This window comes from Diabrotica virgifera, chromosome 9 (genome assembly GCF_917563875.1).
Source record: "Diabrotica virgifera virgifera chromosome 9, PGI_DIABVI_V3a".
Taxonomy (NCBI): Eukaryota; Metazoa; Arthropoda; class Insecta; order Coleoptera; family Chrysomelidae; genus Diabrotica; species Diabrotica virgifera.
In genome coordinates this window covers 220,990,999-221,011,443 of record NC_065451.1, presented here as the reverse complement: position 1 = coordinate 221,011,443, position 20,445 = coordinate 220,990,999, and positions in this window count along the sequence as shown.

The window sequence follows — 20,445 nt, the reverse complement described above, 5'->3', positions numbered from 1 at the left end:
CATCAATTGTAGGGTACGGTTCAAGTGTATGGGCACATAGATTAATAAATAAAAAAAATGCAGAAAAATTAAATAGAGCTGAGAGAGGATTTCTTGTAAGAATGACGGGAGCATTTGGAACAACTGCAACACAGGCACTCACAGTTTTAACTGGAGTAATGCCAATGCATTTAGAAACACAAAAAAGAGCATGTAATTATTGGCTAAAAAAAGAAAAATATGAAAAAATAATACAAATAATAGGATTAGATATAAGAAATAAAAGAGAATTAAAAGAAATAATAAATAGAAAAAGACAAAATGAATGGGAAAATTCAACAAAATCTAGACGTTTATACCATTTTATACCAATATTAGAAAACATTCCAAATTATTTTAATCCAAAACAAGGTTTAGTACACTTTTTAACAGGACATGGACCGTACCCAACATATTTGGAAAGATTTAACTTAAAAGATGATGCATATTGTGAATGTGGAGAACTAGGTACACCAGAACATATAGTGTTACATTGTGAAAATACTATAGAAAATGAAGAACATAGAGAAATGAGAAGAAGATTAGAAAGAATTGAAATAAGAGATATATTACAAAATGAAAAATATTTTGGAATATTAAACAATCTAACAGAAATAATATCTAAAAAACAACAAGAAATTTATAATAATAGAAGAAGACAACAAATAATCCAACCCTGATGAAGTTGAGTAAGATAAAGTTAAAATAAATAAAATAAAATATAAATTCAAAAATAGATATTCACAATTATAATAATAATAATTCAATATAAAATAAATAAATAAAAATAATAATCCAATAAATAATTTATTAAATAAAAAAAAACTACCAACTCTCTTCTGAAAATAGAGGGACTGTCTTTATAACTTAGAAGGGAGTTGATAGTACCAAAAATATTTTAACAAATATATATTGTTTCTTTAAATTTGTTAAATGTAATTTTAATAGATTATGGCAAATTATTAATTGTAAAAATAGATTTAGTAGTTTAGTAAAAAATGTAAAAATATAAAAAAAAATATCTGTAATCCCATCAGCAAAAAAAACGACCTGGATTAGTCACTAGAGGCCAGGTCATATGTATGAACAATAAATAAATAAAAAAAAAAGAATGTGTGTTTACTTTGTACGCACGTAAGAAGATATTCTTCTATTATATAATAGGTAATTTAAACGAAGTAAATATACTTAAAAGGTTATTTGTACTTATTTTATTTAAAAATCAAACTAACTTTCTTATCTACCACTTTCAAAAAAGAAGAATATCTTCAAAAATTATATAATAATATACTTACAATCATAAAATCTATAAAAAAAAAATAAAAAAATAATAACTTGCTTGGGGCTTGAAGCCACTTCACGTCTACCGCGCCGTACGAAAGTTGACGCCATTTCAAACTGCACCAAACTCTCGTATACGTCATGTGGGAATATACACAAACTAAACGTTTACACAATAAATTTATATGAATTTAATAAAATTATTAATTTGATTTTTGTCGAAATAAATTACAACAAAATATAGAGTAAGAAAACGATATATGAGATGAAGATTTGTAGAAAGTTTGTTCGTAATCAGATTATGTAAATTAAAGCATTGCCTACTAATAGGTAACTACATTATTTTGTTTATATTTTCCAAATAGATAGGTATTGAAACTATTAGGTATTTCCAACTGAAACATTTAGAATTACGTACCTGCGGCTTTTCAAAACTATTCAAAAAGTCACTATAATTATAAATTTGATTTTATTTCTGTCCACACATCAATAAAAACTAATATTATACAATATTTTGTTTACCGATAACCTCCATATTGAACAATTATTGACAGATCATTCAAAATTTCAACACCCAATCAGAGCCCGTATAACAACTAATACCATACTGTCGGTGTGCGCATGCGCGCGGATCAATCAAATTTTACCCTCAATCGATTCGCCGCTAAAGAAGAATATCTTCAAAAATTAATAAATATCTCTTATAAGAATAGGAAGACTAAGATGGGCAGGACATCTAGCAAGATCATAGCAGAACAACCCTCCTAGAAGAATCCTTATGTCACGACCTGTGGAAAGCAGAAATAGGGGTAGGCCAAAACTCTGCTAAAAAGGATGGTGTAGATGAGGATGGCATAAAAATAGGCGCAGCAAACTGGCAACGGTTGGAAATGGATAGGACTGACTGGCGTAATAGACTTGGGAAGGTCGAGGCTCTTTCATAGGGCTGTAGCACCATTGATGATGATTATTCTAGATTAATTAAGATGTATAAATGAATACTGGATATATTGTACAATTTTTAAGCCCTTTTAATTTGAAATTTTCATTTTCACTTTTAAGCATTGGTAGTTGACTCCCCCCAAAACTTTCCAGATTTGAGATTCCTTTTAGAAGACACTTTTATCTCGTTGTTTAACGTAAAAAAATAACTTTTTTTATATCTATGGTGGTGACTTGTAAGTTGAAGGGTTAAATGATTTATTACTGGAGTTTAAAGTCTTGATGTTAATAAATAATCAAATAAAGAATTAAAAAATGATAATCTCGGTTGAAAAGAATAACTTTATTTTTTAATTCGTAAAAGATTACCAGCAAAACGAATTTCAAATCAGAATTATAAAATATTTATTTCTCTCAGTTCTTAATGGAAAAACTTATAAACCAATTAAACAGTTTTTCAGTAGATATGGGGTGAGGAAAGGAGTGGGTATCGTTGAAATTTAAATTTATTATTACGCATAAGTCTAAACGAAAAAAATAAAATAGTCCTGATGGACACCTGAAAGACAGAAATAACAATTGCATTTTTTAATTTGAAAAATCCACTTTGTGTCAATAATAGGGAACTTGCATAAAATTTTAAATTTGAAAAAAATGTTATAAATCACAATAGAACATAATTTAAAACATGTATCAAAGATAAAAAAAGTTTTGTTTTCAATTTTACATACCTATTTCACTTGCTAGAAATTGCAAACTTATTGTGTACCTATTGTTTAAAAAATAGCAATCATTGGAAAAAAGGGCAAAAAATTGGGTTTCGCTTTTAAAATTTTTCACCTCTTAAACATAACTTACAGCCTTCACATTGCGCATATAACAACTCTATAACACTACTGAAAAGTGTGCTAAATTTCGTTAAGATCGCTTTAATAGTTTTTGCATAATGATTTTGCAATCCAAAGTCGGAAAAATTTCAAAATTATACCGGGCACAAAATAAGCACTTTAAAAAATTAAATTTTTTTACATAATGTAAACATATAAACGCACTTTGAAAGATTGAAATCGGTCAACTAGGAGAGGCTACGGAATTTTATAAAAACTAAGATGCTGAAAATATGTGGCACATCTGTCTAAGTTATAAATAGTGAATTCGCCAGTATGCTCTTGTGATAATGTTTATATTAGATATTTGACTCATATTTTTCTGTAACGCAAAATTGCTGAGAGATCTACAGACCAATTATAATTCGATCTACAGCAAGAACAATGGTATTTTCCAATTAGTATAGAGTATTTACTAAGTTTCTATGAGTCGAAATTAATTAACTTAACGACCGACTATTTAAGAGAAACAAACATTCTTCTTTAAATGAAACATATACCCTTGTAAAATAACTAATAAATAGATCACGGTAGAAAATAGCAAAGGAAAATCTGTAGCTAAAGGAGCTGCTTCCAAGTGATCATCATCATGTCTCTCTCTCTCTCTCTCTCTCTCTCTCTCTCTCTCTCTCTCTCTCTCTCTTTCAAACACAGCCATCCCTTCTTGTGAAATATTAGGCGCTTACGTTTATTGGTCAAAAGTGTAAGATTGCTGACTGACCGGGTCAGGGCATTTTCTTTTTTGTTTAGCTTCTGCAGGTGTAAATTTTGTATATACCAGTTCCTTCCATTCTCTTCTATTTGTTTCTCTGTTTTTAACTTTACCCCATCATTAGTCTAATTTTTTTCGTATTCTCTCTTAGTGGTTGTTTTCCAGTTATTGTCGGGTCTTTCTTTCTTTCTTTTTTTAAGAGTTTGTGTGTCGGAGTATTGGGTCAACTTATAAATTTTTATTTGCATATGATTTCGGTGACAATGGCCGTTGTCATATATTCCTAATCTTCTAACTAAACTGATCTATCTTTGTCATAAAAAAATATGTTGGTGGTTGGGATCATGTGCCTCTTTGGTCCAAATTAATTAAAACTCTATTTCTTGTTCAAATACATTATATTTTCAATCCACACTATCGATGACTGAACCATAACAACTTGTTTACAATAAAAATATCGCGGCCTAGCCTAACATCGTGTCGACATCCCCTTTACGTTAATACTTACTAACTACAACTCTATATCAACAGGGTAATGTTTATACACCTTTGACTAATAACAAGCATGACATTTCAATGTTGGTCGGTTTTATTGAATCTAAGTTTATAATACTTTGACTTTGTTTATAATACAATCGAATGTTAAACATGATTTATATTAATTATATTAAGGGTGGTCAATATCCGAATCAAGTACTTTTTCTTAAAAATTATGTAAAATAAACGAATTGAAGAAAATTCGTATATTAAAGTGTGTAAATTTATTTTATTATCCTTAGCTAAGCGCTTTCGACAAAATAACATCTTTAGAGCTAATGCTCAATGAATAAAAAAGAAGTACGACTACTTAGAATTCTACGCATCGTGTTGAACGTTGGATATTAGATGTTAAAATTGCATTACAATATTTAGATCTGTTTAAATTGTCTGCTGTGCAACTGCGGGTGATGAAAAATTAATTAATACATGATAAATAGTCACTTAAACAATATAGTCCGTTCTTTAACGGTAAAATATTGCAAAACCTCTAAATTTTAAAGAACCGCTTGGATTGACATGAAATTTGGTATACACATAGCTAACAAGTCAAAAAAAATGTGATATTGTGCCGATATGTGCTTTTGCCCTGGGGGTGGTTTTCACCGCCTCTTGGGGGTGAAAAAATATTCGTCCAAAGAAAGTCAGGAAATCGATAAACTGGCTAATTTTAAGTAACTTTTGTTCTATAGAGTTTTTTTCACTAAGTCAATACTTTTCGAGTTATTTGGCAGTGAATATGTTCATTTTTTCAACAAAATAACCACGCTTTTAGACGGTTTTTCGCAAATAACTCAAATAGTAAGTATTTTGTCGAAAAAATATTCTTAGCAAAAATATAGCCTGTAAAAATTTTTAAAAAATGGTGTATACATCACGTCTCTACACCTAGTAGAAGCAGAGTTATAGTTAATGAAAAATAGGTTCACATTCGTCAAATTCCAAATGGAATAATATAACGTGAAATAACCAAAAATGAAGCACATTTCGGGGAAAACTCATTACAACTTATTTAAAGTATTTAAAAAAGCTTCATTTTTGTTTTATAAAAAAATTTCTAGCATCAAAATTAAACAAGTTACGCTCAAAATAAAGTTAGTCCCTTTTGGTGTTGGTAAAAAAATCGAGAAAATCACCCCCTAATTAGTATCTTAAATGAACTTAATCGTTACGACTTCACAAGTTTCTTGAATCGTGTATATATTGTTTATATGATCTGTAAGTTTCATCGGTTCAAAGTTCTTACTATTGAAAGGGCTGTAGTTAAAAGGGGTTGAACGAGTCACTGATCACGAATGTATACAAATTTAGAAACATCAAATTTTTGTCTAACAGAAAAACAAAATAAATACATGATATTCAGAAAAGCAAATCCGACTTTTTTTGTTTTTCGAGATTTTTGGTATCTCTAACAATTTTTAAGTTCTTTTGAAAAAAAGCATATTTTTCAAAATTTAAATTTTTAAAAATTTTATTTGAAACCAAATTTTTTCAAAAATAAGCACTTTTTAAACTTACAGATCATATAAAGACAACATAAGTAAAATAATTTGTAGAGCGGTAACGATTAAGTTCATTTAAGTTGCTAATTAGGGGTTGGTCTTCCCGATTTTCTTTGCAAAAACAAAAGGGACCAACTTTTGTTTTGAGCGTAACTTGCTTAAATTTAATGCTAGAAACTTTTTGTAAAAACAGAAATAAAGATTTTTTTAAACACTTTAAAAAAGTTATAATGGGTTTTCCGCAAAAAGTGCTTAATTTTTTCGATATTTCACGTCGAAATATCGAAGAATTGTAGTAGTTTGACATCTAAAACTCTACTTACGTTCAAATGATGTTTAATATACTTTACTATTGTTAAGAATCATTAGTATAGCTAAATTTTTAATTTTAGTATACAGGGTTGGTCGGAACTCGGAATGAGTATTTTCTGAATTTTCTTAAATAGAACACCCTGTATTTTTATATTGTAGTGAATTGATATTTTATGGCACTTTTTTATTTCTTCAGCATTCCCTATACCTAACTGCTTTAATTTGTGAGTTATTGGTGATTCAAGCTAAATATTAATTGCATCAGAAAATACGTAAAATTTTATTAGGTTGGCCGTGAAAATACTGAATCCCAAATAATTTTTCAGAAATAAATACATATTAATCCAGACTGGTCCTTAAAATTACCAATAATGGTTTAGCTATCAAAATACCTACGTAGTTAAGAGTGTTGGTGCGATTAACAATTAAGCACAAATTAAAGCAGTTAGGTATAGGGAATGCTTAAGAAATAAAAAAGTACCATAAAATATCATTTCATCACAATACTAAAATACAGGGTGTTCCATTTAAGAAAACTCAGAAAATACTCATTCCGAGTTTCGACCATGATTCTTAACAATAATAGAGTATATTAAAAATTATTTGAACGTAAGTAGAGTTTTAGATGTCAAACTACTACAATTCTACAGGGTGTTAATTTTGCTACGAAATTAATAAAAAAACTTAATTATTTTTTAAAATACCCTGTATAATATTACAAAATCTCATATTTTAAGAAAGAAGACATCGAAGAGAATCCAAAAATGTGAAAATATACAGGGTGTCCCATTTAAAAAAAACGAAGTTATAAGCAACTTCCGGTATAACCGGAAGTTGCAAAGAGATGAAAATATTTTAATTTAATAGATCATCATTAAAAACCCCTTTATTCCAATTTTCATGATTCTGTTGCCTTTAGTTCTCGAGATATTTCTAATAGGCCCTTTATTTGCCTCACCCTGTATACACACACCCAAACTTATATGAAATCACCATGTATTTCAAAGTAATATTTATTTCTTTTGAAAAAACTTGTTATTGTTGCGAAGAATAAAGGTTTTTATTGAAAATAAACAAATATAAATATAAAAGACAATCGGATAGTACAGCTCGGTACGGTATAGGTTATTTGCTTGAGTTGCAAATTGAACGAAAATAAATAATCTAACTTTTGCGTCCAAAAACGAAAATATGCCTCATGCGGGGTTATAGAACTTACAACGAGGAAAGATTATTGGTCTTGTGGAGAATGTAATGTTCTCAGAGGGACATAGTTGTAGAGCTAGGCGTAATACAGGGCGTTCTATCCAAAACCTCTGCTAGGTAACAGGAACTAGGAAAGCTAAAAAATAAAGCAAGGGAAAGTCGCCAAAAGTAATAACGGCTCTCCACGGTCGTTTAATTGTCCAATCAGCTGGAAGACACCCAACCATTTCTCACCTGCAGCTCCAAAGGCAGCTTTTGGAAGCTACAGGTGTAACTGTTTCAGTTGAAACGATAAGAAGAAGAGTTCGTACCAAGAAGTATACAGCAAGAGACAGTTATGGGTTCCCGAGTTATCCAGGCAGCACAATATTGATCGCCTAAATTGGTGTCTTCACCACCAAAACTGGAACAATGGGAATTGAAAAAATGTGCTATTTTCAAAAAAGTCAGGATTTGTGTAAAATCAGATGACCCATGAAATCGTGTACTTAGAGGTCGAGGAAGACAAGCAAGAACGAAAACTTTCAGATCTGTTCACAAATATACAAGGGGAAGTGTAATGTTCTGGAGAATCCGTAAAAAAACTCCTTTAATTTTCATCCAATCACCTTTAACTGCTCACAGGTATGTTGATAACCTGTAGTCAGGCTCTGGAGAGGTGCAACAGGAGAAAATTTAATTTTATTGTATGATAATGGACCTCTACATACCATTAGAGTGACTACAGACATCATTGAAGCAGAAGGTATCCCTTGTTTGGAGTGGCCTGCTTGCTCACCCGAGCTTAATCCTATAAAGTATTTGTGGGATATGCTTAAAAGAAAAATTAGAGCTCGCCATTATAATTCACAAAGCACCGCACGGCTAGTAGAAGCTGCTCTTATAGGATGGAACAACCTACCACAACAAAATGTTGATAATTTGATTAGGAGCGTGCCCACGCAAACTGAAGCTTGCATAAGGGCTAGAGGTGTTAACACTGACTACCACAAAATACAAAAAAAAAGAATGTGTGTGTACTTTGTACGCACGTAACAAGTTGTACTTCTACTATATGATTTCTTAAAAATAAATATACTTTAAACAGTTTTTTTAAATTTTTCTAACCACCAAACTAATTTTGTGCTTACCGCTTTCAAAAAAATAAAAAAAAGTATAGGATTGCTCCGGACTCGAACTCAAGACCTCTCGATCTCTGGCCGAATGCTATACCAACTACGCTACGAGAACTGTGTCTGTATATGTTCGGACGTACCTAATGACAATTCACGGTAACAAACGGACAAGGTGAAGTATAATAAATATACAATAAAATGTTTTAATAATACTCATCTTACTCCTGAGGAAGACAAATCCAAAGACACAAAAATTATAATAAATATATTTACTAAAAACACTAATATATTCTTTTCACACCTTTTCTTGCACTGATATATTTATACATAACTAGAAAGATTTAGCAACTAAACGCCATACTGTCTGTGTGCGCCTGCGCGCAGTATTATGAAATTTTACTCTCAATCGCGCCTAAAGAGTTATAGCTTCAAAAATAAATAAAAACTTTTTATAAACATTGCTCCTTTTACATTGAAATTTTGTATGCTATTGACTTTAAAACAACTACTTTCAATTTGTTTGTTAAATATTTTATTGTTTTATTAAATTTTTATATATTTGTTATTAAATTGCTTTAAAATAAATATTGTTTGACTTCGTGTGTTTGTTTTTTTAAATTCGCACGAAATAGTAAGAAATATCAGATGATTCCGTAGTTTGGGTGTGTGTACATACGAATCTTCTTCACTTCCTTTATTCATTCAAGTTTGTACAAAATTTATCAGTCTTTCGACTATTAAAAATTATGGCTCACAAGTTAGTCTTTTATTATTTAAATATCAAGGAAAATGTTTTAAATCTATCAGTCCCGGAAAAGCCCCAATTCAAATTGGAGTTGTCTTATCAAATCGATGCTAAAAAAATAATTCAAAAGTACACTCAATCTTAGTCTCTTTTGTGAAGCATTCTGTTAGTGGTTTTAATCTGTCCGACTGTTTTATAAATCGTCTGCAGTAGCCTAATAATCCTAAAAATCCTTTTACTTCGCATTCCGTGTCGGGAATTGGATATTTTACAATTCTGGCGGTTTTATCGGGATTCTCTTTTCCGCGAAAGTAACAGTGTGGTGTAGATATGTTAGTTCCTTTCTATGGAATTCGCATTTGTCGATCTTTGCATGTCTGCCTTAAAATTGTTACACCTGGCGGGTATTCGATGTTTAAAAGACGAGAAAAATCGTAAAAAATGGTGTTTTTGTAATCCCTCTATTCAAAGGATTTTTATGCCACCCATTTTTAACAGTTAGTCCAGTCGGATTAGACGAATAACAGGCCTAACCTTGCATTAGGAGCTGCCCCAAATTTTATTTTTCTAATCTTTAGGGAGGGTCAATATTAGTATAAATTTAAAATCTCGACTGAATTCCACTGTTGCGTTAGCCGCCATTTTGATTTTAAACGAGAACCGTTTTTGCTCAATATCTCCGCCATTTTCAATTTTTTGACAAAAAGCGTAGAAACTGAAATTGTTAAAAATGCGATTTTCTATAATTTCATTTATTATAATTTTTTTCGTGCGGTCGATATTTTCCGAGTTATGAGGGGAAAATAGTGAGAGTTGGAGCATAATTATTGAATTATTGAATTAACTCGTTTATTATTAGTTTTACAACAAATATGTACCTATACAAAAATAAATAGAATTAAATTATACACAATTTTGGTCTCTTTCATTTTTTTGCTAAAATTAATATTTAAGGTAGTACGTATGCGGTAATAGCGCGAGCGTAAGACCGGATTGATTTTATAGCAATTGTTTTTGTTCAATACCTACGCCATTTTCAACTAAAATTGTTCAAAATATAATTTCCTACAATTTCTTTTTAACAATTTTTTTCATGCGTTTGATATTTTCCGAGTTACATGGGAAATAGTAAAAAGTGGTGGGGGGAGCATAATTATTGAATTGAATTTTGTTTCCGAGCTGCCCCAAATTTTATAATTCTATCCTTTAGGAAAGATCAATAGTAGTGTAAATTTCAAATCTCGACTGAATTCCGCGGTTGCATTAGCCGCCATATTGATTTTAAATGAGAACTGTTGTTGCTTAATATCTCCGCCATTTTCAACTTTTCGACATAAATGGTGGGAAAGAAAATTGTTGGAAATGCAATTTCCTACAATTTCTTTGGCACAATTTTTTATACGATCAATATTCTCCGAGTTAAGGGGGAAAATAATGGAAGTGGAGAGGAAGCATAATTATTGAATTGTCTCATTTATTATTAACTTTACGACATAATTGGACATAAACAAAAATAAAGAGAATTATATTTTATACAATTTTTTAAACTTCCAATGAAACATCAACCAAACTAAATATATAAACGACATAAAAAGACATTATATGCATTAAGTTCCTTTAATTTTAATAACTAGCGGGTTTTATTGGTTGAATTTGTCTGTCGATATTTTAAGTTTTATGTCAGCTAATATATCGTGATGTTTCATCAATTTTTTTTTTAATTTTGGACCCTGTTGGGGGGAATTTTCCCATTTCCACCCCTTGTAGACACGCCACTGGTTCTCTCGAAAAATTGTAGTAAATCGTAATTGCAACAATTTCAGTTCTTACACTTTTTGTCGAAAAGTTGAAAATGGCGGAGATATTGAACAAAAACAATTGCTACAAAATCAATCAGGTCTTACGCTCGCACCTTTACCACATACGTACTACCTTAAATATTGATTTTATCAAAAAAATGTACGGCATCAAAATTATACAAAATTTAATTCTCTTCATTTTTGTATAGGTATATATTTGTTGTAAAACTAATAATAAACGAGATAATTTAATAATTCAATAATTAGGCTACAACTGTCACTATTTTCCCCTCATAACTCGGAAAATATCGACCACACGAAAAAAATTATAATATATGAAATTATAGAAAATCGCATTTGCAACAATTTCAGTGTGTACACTTTTTGTCAAAAAATTGAAAATGGCGGAGATATTGAGCAAAAACGGTTCTCGTTTAAAATCAAGATGGCGGTTAACGCAACGGCGGAATTCAGTCGAGATTTTAAATTTATACTAATATTGACCCTCCCTAAAGATTAGAAAAATAAAATTTGGGGCAGCTCCTAATGCAAGGTCAAATGCTATCCCGACTGGGTTATCCTATAACAGGGGTCACCAAATAGCGGTCCGCGGTCCGCACCCGGACCGTAGGCTAGTTTGTACGGACCGCTATTAAATTCAGAATATAGTGTTTGGTTTGAAATCAACATTTCAAGCATATTTTTGTGACTTTTTTAAACTGTGATAGAATTATTTTATTTTTAAATTTAATATTCATATTCAGTACAATTCAAAGAATATCCAAAAAAATTTCAAGGCAAAATATTGAAAAATAAGCCAACAGTAGCAAATTTTTACAGACACCTCAAAAAAATGGATTTTGCGGTGGAGGTCAGAACTAGTTGGAACATGCGAAACAAAAAATCTAAAAAAATTTTATTAGCTTATGAGTTTCTTGATGTAACGCTGTCAAGTTTTTTTAGTTTTAACCATTTTTGAGTTTTTGGTATTGCTCAGAATTCAAAATAACCAAATGTTTTGTAAAAAAAGGTGAAAATCAACATATTTATTATTGTTAAACAAAAAATAACCATAAAACAAAAAATATTGCGGCAGTATTACCTCATGAAATGTCTGAAAAATTTTAGGCGGATTGGTCAAGTAGTTTTCTTACAATGTCCACTGCCTTTAAAAAAGCAGTTTTGAGAATAACGAGTTTAAAATTTTGAAAACTTTTATTTTCAATCTCTTGTTTGTCTGTAAAATCGTAAAGTGATGCAAACCGGAATATGTTTGTGAATCGTGAAGTAATTTACAAAAGGGAATGAGAACACGTTTCTCACTACGGTCAAGCACGCTGACGCGAAAGATATTATTATCACCCTGTATTTCCGGTAATTTTCAATCAATCAATCTGAAATTTGCAGAGAGTTTTCTTTAACTTATGTACTTCACTTAAAATAATAAAAGAATCATTATTTAAAAATTTTCAAACCATCCTCCCCTTCCCTCTTAACGTAAGCTAGTACTAAATTCAAAATTTAAATGTATTATTTTTCAAATATGTTCCATAAAATTGTTGAACACTATATTTGCAGAAAAAAACAACCAGACACAGGCAATATTAAATCCGGACCCCAGATGTGTCATAGGTTCTCGAAACGGACCCTCAGGAAACATAATTGATGATCCCTGTTCTATAACACCGTGGTACTTATTACTGTTGCAATTTCGCAACTTTATATAAATACTAGTTGATGAAAAGGGAGACATAGTAATGGATACAGAAAACAAATTGATGGTATGGACAAACTGTATAGAACAGATTTTTAACGACAAACGAGAGACAGTAGATAACGAATATTTCGTTGAAGAGATGGACCAGAAATAACAGAAAGTGAAACACACAATTAAAGAAATGAAAACTGAGAAAGCTGTAGGACTGGACGAAATACCGACAGAAATATTGCAACTTATAGCCGACTGCAATAGACCTACATATAATTATCGAATTATTTAATAGAATATACATAACAGGTATATTAACTAAAGAATGGCTTCTATCAACATTCGTGACTATACCGAAAAAGAGTAAGGCCAGACAATGTTGCGAACACCGTACCATTAGTCCAATGTGTCACATACTAAAAGTATTTCTAAAGATTATTCATCGTAGAATATACAAAAAGTTAGAACAAGACATTGGACAAACTCAGTTCGGATTTAGAAATGCTCAAGGAAACAGAGAAGCATTATTTGCAGTAAATGTGCTAATACAGAGATGTTAAGTTGTAAACCAGGACATATAATATGTCTGCTTCCTAGATTATAACATGGCATTCGATACGGTGAAACATAATTCGTTAATAAAACTACTGAGAACAAAATACATCGACACACGGGATATAAGAATAATAAATAATCTGTATTATGAACAAGAAGCTGTCATAACAATAAATAATTTAAAAACCAATAAAATAAAAATCAAAAGAAGTGTTAGGCAGGGCTGTGTCTTGTCGCAATCACTGTTTAATGCATATTCAGAGGAAATATTCAAAAAAGCTTTAGAAGATGAAGTAGCAGGCATACAAATAAATACCCTACCCATATGTGAAATTAGATACGCTGATGACACAATACTAAAAGCAGAAACTATTATAGATCTACAAAGAATTTTAAATAAGGTTGTTGCGACGAATGAAGAATTTGGTCTGTCACTAAACATAAAGAAAACAAAATGCATGGCTATATCAAAGAAAAATAGTAGAAACATCATCTACACGTAAATAATAAGAATATAGAACGAGTTCAGAATTGTGACTATTTAGGGACAAACATTATTGAAACAAACCATTATACCAAAGAAATCAGAATAAGAATAGAAAAGGCTAGAAGTGCACTCATTAATATGAAACAAATATTATGTAGTAGAGACCTCAGCCTAAATATTAGAAAAAGAGTACTAAATTGTTATGTATTTTCTGTTCTTTTGTATGTTGTGGAGACATGAACTCTTAATTAATAAACAATAGCTCAATAGATTGGAAGCATTTGAAATGTGGATATATCTAAGAATGCTGAGAATCTCCTAGACAGAGAGAATATCCAATGAAAAAGTACTAAGAACAGAGAACAGCAGGGAGATACTGGATTCCATCAAAATAAGAAAACTGCAATACTTGGGTCATATAACACGTGGTGACAGATATGAACTCCTAAAATTAATAATGCAAGGAAAGATTCAAGAAAGGCGAAGCATAGGTAGAAGAAAAATGTCCTGGCTGAGAAATCTCAGAGAATAGTTTGGATGCAGCTCAGCTGAACTCTTTCGGGCTGTAGTGTCAAAAGTTAGAATAGCAATGATGATTGCCAACCTTAGTCGCGGAGATGGCACGTAAAGAAAAAATATATAAATACTAATTAAAAGAAGTATTTATAATTCTTGCCTAGACACCCTATCGAGCGGAAGTACGAATCAAATTGTCAAAACACGTCATACTTGCCTAAGAAAAGCATTTACAGGGTGTTTGGTAGGTAGATGGAAATTTTTTAAGGGATAATAGGGGACGCCATTTGCAACATTTTTTGCTAATAATGTATCTCTCAAACTGTTAAGGTTTCCGAAATACAGTTAAATTTGTCAATATTCGACAACCGTCTATTTCACGTTTAAAAATTATCTAGGCATACTACCTCCCTGTTTTACGAATGGAATAAAAATGTAAACCTACAACACTGACTCTTCGCATACAATTTCCATCAGCTATCGTCATTCTCAGAACGCATAACAAACAAAAAACAATCTACCTGCTATGCTAACAAACAATCTACCTGCTATGAAGTGGTCTATTTTGATTTATAAACATGGTTATTGTATGCGTATGAAAGGTGCGTTTTACTGTTTTGACATCCGAATTGTGTTTGGAGTTGCATTAACAACGAAGGGTTTTTGCAATCTGAGCAAGTAATACGTAAGGCATTTTGTATGTCAGGGAAGTATCTCGCTTAGATAATTATTTTTTAAAATAAAATAGACGAGCAGCCTTATTTTCGAATATTGACAAATTTAACTTTATTTCGGAAACCAGCGATACATTATTAGCAAAAGATGTTGCAAAGGGCGTCCCCTATTATCCCTTAAAAAATTTCCATCGACCTATCAAACACCCTGTATATATAGGGGGAGGCAGGTAACTGGCCTATTAGAAATATTTAGAGAACTAAAGGCAATAGAATCATGAAAATTGGAATGAAGGGGTTTTGAAGGGTGATCTATTTAATGAAAATATTTTCATCAATTTGCCACTTCCGGTTATACCGGAAGTTGCTTAAAACTTCGGTTTTTAAATGGGACACCCTGTATATTTTTACATTTTTAAATTCTACTCGATGTCTACGTTCTTAAAATATGCGGTTTTGTAATGTTATATAGGGTAGTTTAAAAGCTAATTACGTTTTTTTTATTAATTTCGTAGCAACTTTCACACCCTGTAGAATTGTAGTAGTTGGATATCAAAAGCTCTATTTACGTTAAAATGATTTTTAATATAGTCTACTATTATTAAAAATTATTAGTATAGCTAAATGTTAAATTGTAGTATACAGGGTTGGTCGAAACTCGGAATGAGGATTTTCTGAATTTTCTTAAATGGAACATCCCGTATTTTAGTATTGCAGTGAAAAGACATTTTATGGTACTTTTTTATTTCTTAAGCATTCCCTATACCTAAATGCTTTAATTTGTGCTTAATTGTTAATCGCGCCAAATATGTTAACTACGTAGGTATTTTGATAGCTCAACTATTATTGGCAATTTTAAAGATCAGTCTAGATTAATATGTATTTATTTCCTGAAAATTAATTGTGATTGAATATCTTCACGGCCAACCTAATAAAATTTCACGTATTTTTTGTTGAAATTAATGTTTGGCTTGAATCACCAATAACTCACAAATTAAAGCAGTTAGGTATAGGGAATGCTTAAGAAATAAAAAAGTAGCATAAAATATCATTTCAATACAATAATAAAATATAGGGTGTTCCATTTAAGAAAACTCAGAAAATACTCTTTCCTAGTTTCGACCAACCCTGTATAGTACAATTCAACATTTAGCTATACTAACAATTTTTAACAATAGTAGACTATATTAAAAATCATTTGAACATAAATAGAGTTTTTGATGTCAAACTACTACAATTCTACAGGGTGTGAATATTGCTAGGAAATTAAGAAAAAAAACGTCATTATCTTTTAAACTACCCTGTATAACATTACAAAACCTCATATTTTAAGAAAGAAGACATCCAGGAGAATCCAAAAATGTAAAAATATACAGGATGTTCCAATTAAAAAAACGAAGTTATAAGCCACTTCCGGTATAACCGGAAGTAGCAAATCGATGAAAATATTTTCATTAAAGAGATCACTCTTAAAAACCCATTCATTCCAATTTTCATGATTCTGTTTTCTTTAGTTCTCGAGATATTTCTAATAGGACTTTTATCTGCCTCACCCTGTATACACCGGTATTTAGGAGTTAACGCCCTTCCAGCAGGGATCTATGGGGAAGTGTCACAGAGCCGCAAGCCCTTATCTCTTGCCGCACTGCTCCCTCATAGGCCGATCAGACGCCCGCATATTCCAGTCTAAGCGTCAGATTCATATTAGAATTTTATACTGACGTGTTAGCCTTTTTAGTTTTCCGTTGACCTGGCTGGGGCAAGAGTTTTGTAGTATCACAATTGTAGAGTCCAACACCCGCAAGATGTCACTCTAGTGTGGTAGTTTTGTTATTATAAAACTTTTAATTTTAACTTTAATTTAGTCCGACAATGTAAATATGTTAATCACGCGGGACGCGGAAACGCGCCACGAAGTGTTGGCTCTGATAATTAATTGACGACAAAAACAAGGTGGCTTCAGACTATTTTTTTTTGTTTTTTCTCAATATCTTCTTTTTTTATCCACATAATAACGTTCTAGAATTGTTATCGATGATCAATATCGTCGCAAAAATTGAGTACCTTTCGTACAAAGTTTGAAAATTTATTACAATTACATGATGCACAAACCGTGGCATGTTACAAACGTTAATATCGAGGCTGACTATTTATTGAATAACACAAAATTGGCGAGAGGACTAAACATGAAAAAACCCATGGAATTGTAAATTAGTGCAAAAGCAAATTTTAGTACGGCAGTTGCGAATGTAAGTAATTTCTGTAAATAAGAGAAACCAATCAGAAAATTAAGTTTTCGAAAAAACCAATCCATTATCTTGTAATATGGTTCTACAATGTTTTTCTTGAGGTATTTTTTTATTAACTCTTTTTTAACCTCAAGCAATTGCTGAAAATTCATCTAATTAGAAAAATAATTTAGGTGATTCATTTAGAATGGATTAAAACCATAATCTTTAAAAATATAGCAGAAAACAGTATTTTAAAGTTTTTAACCCGGGAGCAGTCGCGCTCACTTCTGCAACGTAAGTAGTCGCGCGTAGAGAAACAATCTCACAACATAGATTTAAATACGAATTTTATTCAAATTTCTATTTAATAATATTTTTATTTATTTGTTATGTTAAAATTATCCATTTCTAAAAATTTTAAAGCTAATTAGTTCACACCAAAGCCATGATACGCCAGTCAATGGGAGCAACAATAGGATATTACCACTGAATTCTATCCTACCGCATGGATTTTAATGAAATTTTGGAAATAGCCTCCACTTATCTCCTAATTCAAAGTCTACCATATGTCGCTGTGTGCTTGTATCTTGGAGGTGGTTCCTACCCAGGGTTGCCAACGACCGAACGTCGTTTTCTACTAGATTTAGGTATAAAATCTACTAAATTCTACTAGATGGAGGATAAAATCTACCAAAAATTCTACTAAATTATTTGCTCACAAAATGACACTTGACAGCCAAAAAGAAGAAGAAATGACAGATGACAGCCCAAAAAAGAAGAAGAAATGACAGATGACAGCTAAAAAAGAAGAAGAAATGACAGATGACAGGTTATTATATGTTAAAAACAACAAAAACCATGTTTATTTAAAATATAATAATTTTTATATTTACATAAACCACACATAAACAACATAATTGAAACTTCTAAAAAATAATTAAAAAAATGTTAAACACTTATTCTATAGAAAAGTATATCCTCTCTAGGAGAAAGTGGTGAAAACAAGAGAAACAAGTTGATTTAACTAATACCATTGATTAAGAACTACCCTTTTTTTTTTAAATTCTAATACATTTTGTACATTTAATTTTTTTAACGTCACTTTCTTGTGCTTAACACAGTTTACTATCAAAAATTTTACTTCAAAATTAAGTTAGTTTAACGTTTTGAATTGTAAACTGATTTTAATATAAAATTATAGCTTATTTCCAGTAAAAATAGTGCATTAGAGTTCATTTCTATCTCTCAATAAACCCCTACTGATAAAATGTTGCAAGTCTGCAAGCATTGGCAATTTCATCTGATTGCACATATCACAAAAATATCCTCTCTAAGAAGAAATATGTAGGTAAAAATAAGTTGTATTTAACTGAAAGGATAAGTAGTTATTAAAATGAAATAAAGTGTCTCTATTTATTATAATATGGGTAACATATTCATAAATACAGACAAGGAAATAATAATATTATATTTTAAGTGTTGTATCCCATAAGTCATTTTTAGGGAGAATGTGACTTACACCGTTTGACTTCTGAGGCATCCATATGTAAACATGTAAAAGACAACTATAAGTTCTAGGCAAAAAAATATCAAATCATATATTTTGTACAAAATTCATTTACTTAAACAACATTTACTCAACTACTTAAAATATTTTCAATTTCCTCTAATAGGGCTTTTCATCGATTGTCATTTGTTTCGAGCTTCTGTCATGTGTCACATAATATTAATATATCTACGTCATACGTCTTCGGTTTGTATCATTGGTAATACCAATAACGTACGACGTAGATATATTAATATTATGTGACCCATGACAGAAGCTCGAAACAAATGACTGGGAATGAAAAGCCCTATTCTAAACCTACAATGGTATGTTTGCTGTCTTTTGTAATGTCTTTAAAGGTAGGTATATCGGAATTAAAATAACATTTGTATATATTTTTTTCTCCTTATGAACTTTTATTTACAATCAATTTCTTAAAAGTTTTAAGTAAGTTTGAATGAAATTTTAAGCAAGGAAGGAGGAGCATCCAATGATGCTTCGTCTTATAGGTTTATTTCACTGTTTTATTAAATCTTGTAGCCACGTTCGCTTGAGTCTTCTGTGTATTCGTCCATTGGTAGATATGTTTGATCAGTTCGTTGTCTTGGTTTCTTGTTCGACTTTCATGGTTGGTCACTTTACGCTGTATTTCATGTATTACGAAGGGAATATTCAGATCATTGTGAGATTACTGACATACCAGGGTGCGCCAGTAATTGGTCTAAGGATTTTTGATTGAAATCTCTGTATGGTTGTGATGTGTGTTAATTTAGCACAATTCCAGAGATGGATACCATACATCCTAATTGATTTCAACATGGCTTTGTATAGTAGTAATTTGATATTTAATGACAATTTGGATATCCTACCAAGGAGCCAGTACATTTGTCTGAACTTGAGATCCAACTGCCTGCATTTCATTTAGAGGTGTTTGTTCCATGTTATCCTTTGGTTGATATGCAATCTAAGGTATTTAAGATGCAATGTAAACTAATTTGAATGCACAAATATCATTCTTGAGACGAGACATTGTGGAAAAGTTTAGAATTTGTTAAAATGCTGGATTCAAAAGTAGGAGTTTAATACAACAGATATATAACATAAATGGTATTAACAATATAAACAGGTTAATACAATAAAACAAAGGTTTAAGTATTTATTTTTTAAATTTTAATACTTTATGCGTTGGAATCTATAAAGTTTTGAACTAAGACCAAAAGTATGACACTTTCATTTGCATGCCATCAGCATTTGTTTATTTAAATGTGCTATAAAAAAACACCATAAATCCAATTCCTTTACTTATTATTTTTTTGTCCTTTAAAACAATTTGTTTATTCATACATTTTTGCTAGCTGTGGAAGTTCTTTTAACGGAATGTGATATAACATACTTTAAATGATACTTCAAATCAAACACCAATATCATGTACCTATGTATTTATAAATTTATTAACAAACTGCAGTCCAAGAAAAATAATGTATTATCAACATTAGCCATTTACAGTAAAACCTCCTTTAACCAAAATAATTGGGGGTAGGCTGTTTTGGATAACAAGAATTTCAGTTAAAAATGACATTGTTTTTGTACTCTTCTTTTATAAAATTACATAGTATTGGAGAGATATAGCTACAAAACATCATTGTCAAAGGGAAACACAAAAGAAAATAGA